This window comes from Geospiza fortis, unplaced genomic scaffold (genome assembly GCF_000277835.1).
Source record: "Geospiza fortis unplaced genomic scaffold, GeoFor_1.0 scaffold118, whole genome shotgun sequence".
Lineage (NCBI taxonomy): Eukaryota > Metazoa > Chordata > Aves > Passeriformes > Thraupidae > Geospiza > Geospiza fortis.
The window spans coordinates 2168891-2173271 of record NW_005054380.1 but is presented as its reverse complement, the minus strand read 5'-3'; positions in this window follow the sequence as shown (position 1 = coordinate 2173271).

Genomic DNA, 4381 nt, shown 5'->3' with positions numbered 1-4381 from the left:
TGCAAAGGCTATTGTATTTGTTTCCAGAGCAGAGTTAACAATTCCAAAAAAGGCCAGAACAGTGCAGAGACAAACACTCTGGCCATGCTAAAAATACTGCAGCGTTTCCCCTGGTAGAGCATGTTAACATGTTAAAGCTATGACTTGTCTGGAATTTAACCCATGTTGTTGCCATGTCAGAAACATGCTGTTTCCACCAAGAGATGCAGGGCTCTCCTGATGTCAGCAGTCTCTTCTCTGCCAAAGCCTTCTGGAGACTCCCTGCTCCCAAAATTGTGGCACCAGCCACAGGAAAAAAAAAAAGTGGATTAAGAATATGTGGCACTATAGGGAGGTTTGCTGTTTTTTTCCCTGATTTCCCTCCCAAACATTTAGAGGGGCTTTACTCTTCACCCAGGAGTTATGAGAATAAAGCAAACCCTTTGTTTTGGGTCCTGTCTGTGGGCCAGGTCTGTACTCACAGTTGGTAGTGCTGTGCCCTGAGCAGCACAAGCCCCAGCAGAGGATGTGTAGGAGTTGGATCCTTGCACATTCCTGCTTTTTCTGCCCCAGCCCTTTGCACCTTGGCTGATGCCCTGGCACGTGGGTGCCCAGCTTTAAGTGCTGCACCCCCAGTGCAGGATGCTGTGCCAGCTTGGCCTACAAGCCCATTTTCAGTAGCAAAGCAATTCTTGTGGATCAAAGCCCTTCAAGGGCAACCTCCCCCATCCCAAATCCTTCAGAAACACTCCCTGAGAAGGAGAGAGCTTCCCACTGCACACCAGAGCTGTGTGCTGCCTTGGACAGTGGCTGCAGGGACTTGGGGTGGCTTACACTGATGAAGTTGCCAATGTAGCTGATGGTGCCATGAAGTTGTGGCATTTTTATGTATGTAAAGCTTGCAGAAATTCCCCAGATAAAACCAGATTGCCAGAGGAACATTTCATTTTTTTAAAATTTGCTGGCATATTGGTATCAAGGGTTCTGCTGGCATCACTTACAGTCAGGATTTCCTTCCTTAGACTCTTGGCAGATCTGGCTGTGGCAATTTAGAGCAGGTACAGAGCACATGGGGAGCTGCACTAATCACCTTTGAGCAGCAGGGAGAGGAGCCCTTCCAGTCTGCAACAGAGGCACTAAAACTCTACAGTGCATAGCAGGCGGGGTGCAGATTTGCTGTCCTAAAGGAGCTTGTGGAAAAGGAGATTTTGGATTTCTGGAAATACCCTGGCTCTGTGCAGACTTTGACTTGGATGGGCTTACAGCTCATCAAGTCCACCTTGCCTTGAGTCTCATGGGGTAAATGGGACTGGCAAGACCTGTGTCAATCCAGATGCTGTTCTGAAATGTTATACTTAAGGCTATGGGTGTTTTTTTTTTTCAGTAAACAAATTATATTAGAGGATCTGTAAAGGAACACAAAGAGTTAAATGCACCAATTAAGTGGATTTAACAAGAAGATAATGACAAGCCAAATAAAGCAGCATTGCTGGAAAGGAATGTGTGTGGGTGGGAAGGGGGTTACAAGAGGCAGACAAAGGCTCAGCCTGGAAACTGCTGATAATGAAGAGATGGTGGGGCTCCGCTCAATAGCTATCAGACTTCTCTGGCTTCTCTCTAGCTTTGCTAGTCCCTGCAAAATACATACCAGGGCTGACCAGTGTGCTGCTCACCTTGCACTTGGTGTTAAAGGAGGGTCCTTCAGCCCTTCCCACTCCTGTAATAATCACATCACCCCCAGCCTGGCCACCAAAATAAACAACAGAGCAGAAAGAATTGCACACAACACTGTGCATTTGGGAACTAACAGTATTAAGCACAATACAGACAAGTGTTTATGTTGTGTTCTGTCCTATCTGTAATATTTAGTCATTTTGGAGGACTTCCAGGAGTCCTTTGCAATCTCAGCTCTTCTGGGGCTCTGTGATTTTTCTATTCCCTCTTCTCTTTTTGCCAGTCCTACCTGATGGGAGACATCAGGGTTGGTTGTTTATCACTCTAATAAACATTTTCCTTTTAAATGATTGGTGAAGGTCCTAGGAGTAGATGCAATTAATTTAGTTGTTAAAGAAAAGCATGAAAAAAACAAGTACCAAGGTTGGTGTTACTGTGCTCCCCCATACCAAAAGCTTTCTGTTGTTCCTCTTCCAGCATCAAAACCTGGAAACCCCAAACTAACCACCTCATTCTTTTCCCCCAATGTTCCCAAATATCTGCTTGAGAAAACTGCTTGTAGTAAGAGCTGCCTTCAATTTTTTCCCTGTCCATAGTGACCTTTCAGTCCCAATTTCATCCCTTTTTGCTAAAGGGCAGCAGTCACAGTGGCAGGGGACAAACCTTCTCTCAGCACAGGGAGAGGTGGCTGCTGCTCACCCTGTTGGGCACTTGCACAATCCAGCCAAGCTTCAGCTGTCCCCTGCCCTTCTGTGCCACCAGAAAAACTGGGGGCTCAGGGGGAAGGTGAGGAAAGGTCAGGTGGGGGCATGGGAGGTGCTCAGGGAAAAGCAGGAGGAGGAAGAAAGGGTTGGATGGAGGTGGGAAAATGGCACCTGAAGTATTTTTGGGGCTGTGGAATGTTTTGCAGAGGAGAGTTTTGCCTGTGGTTACAGCAGAGCGGAGCCTGGAGGAACCTGAGCCTCATCTTGCCTTTGTTCACAGAAGAACTTGCTCCACTAAGGATTATCCACCATCCTCCCCCTCCAACACCAGCCTCATTCTCTGTTTCTTTGTAGTGAATAGTAAGAGCCTGAATGAGGGATATGGGACTCAAGGCAGCACCTCAAAATGCAGTTTATTCCATCCAAGATGTTACAGCAGTCCAGGGTGGTGGGTGACAGAGCTGTGCCTACAGCTGTCAGCTCCAGCTGCAGGCAGGCCTGGAGACCCTTTGGGTTTGGGTACAATGCATTCTATACTTTTCTTTGCTGAGCATCTTCATACCGAAGAACCAATCTCTATCTTAACTTTTATCTATAGCCTGTCATAACTACTGGAATTACCATATTCATGTTACTATTCCCCAATCACTCAAAGTCAGTACATTACAGTTTAAGCTAGAAGTTGTTTTTCAGTTTTCTTGCAGTGGAAAATTCTGAGACCTTTTTTCTACTTGCAACATTTGCTGGCTTGTTTGCCTGTGCTCTCTTTCTGCTTGGTAAAAACATCTTCTTGTTTGAGATGGGTTTATCCTTTGCTCTAAGCCATAAAAACCCCTTCTAATTAACACCCCCTTTGCCTCCTTGGTTAGCCAGTAAGACTGGCTCAGCAATTCTTTTCTTCTAGATCAAACTTCTCTATCAAACTATATCAAGCTTTCACCTCTATTCCTTCTTCAGATTCTACATTCAAAAATCTTTCAGCTAAGCACACACATCTGTGAGACTTTCTTGTCAAGCTTTCATCCTTCCCAACAGTGAACCTACATTGAGTCAACAGAAAAACCTTTCTCACAAAGGAGGGAAGCAGGAAAGCCCTCTTGGCTGGGGAGGTTCAGTGATAAGCATTTCAGAAGTGCTTATCGTGTCCTAGATGTGGCCTTGGCCCAGCCACAGCCTGACTGGTGCCTCTCCCATATCAAACACCTGCAGCAGGTTCCCCTTCTTCAAAGCAGCACAAAGAAAGTGATCTCAGTCTGGCAGCAGATGTCACCTTTGTTCCTGCACTGCTTTTCCTCCTGCAAAGGGAAAGAAAACAGTCTGGGACGCCTGGCATTGATCAGACCTGCATCTGTGTTACAGACCAGAGTACAGGACAGCAGCGACAGGGAGTGAGACTGAGGCTTCCCAGGAAATTGCAACACCAAACTTCCTCATTTTCATGCTCATTTTATAGACCCTGAGAAAAAGCTCTAAATTTTTTTTTAAAATTCTCTTTTTAATGTGCAAAGTCTGCAAGTGGACTTTGTTTTGTGCACAGTTAAACTGAATATGAAGCAGATTGCAAGTCCCTGAGATGGGTTTCTGAAAAGATTGGACCCTGAAAAGATTGGACCCTGAAAAGTCTGGATCAAAGTCTTGAGAAAGATTGGGAAAAGATGAGACCCTGAAGGCATTCCAAGGACTTTGCCCACAGCCTTTTTGATGAGGCTCTCATCAATGTGTGTCCCCTTGAATTTCTTCACTGCCATTTATTTTTAGGCCTACTATTTATCATTTTCTAGGCATAAAATTGCCACAGATTAATTACTCTTTTATGGCAATGGGAGAACAATGCATATTACTAGATTAATGACAAGAAAACAGCAATTGAATGTGCTGCTGGCTACAAATTTCTTCTATGCAAATGGTTTGACAGCTGGAATTTAAATACTGCCTCAGAAAAGCCTGTAACCTCTTCAACTCTAAACATTTTGACCCACTGGGATTATGAGCCCCCAGCACAGCTAAACAGAGCAATCCTCAAT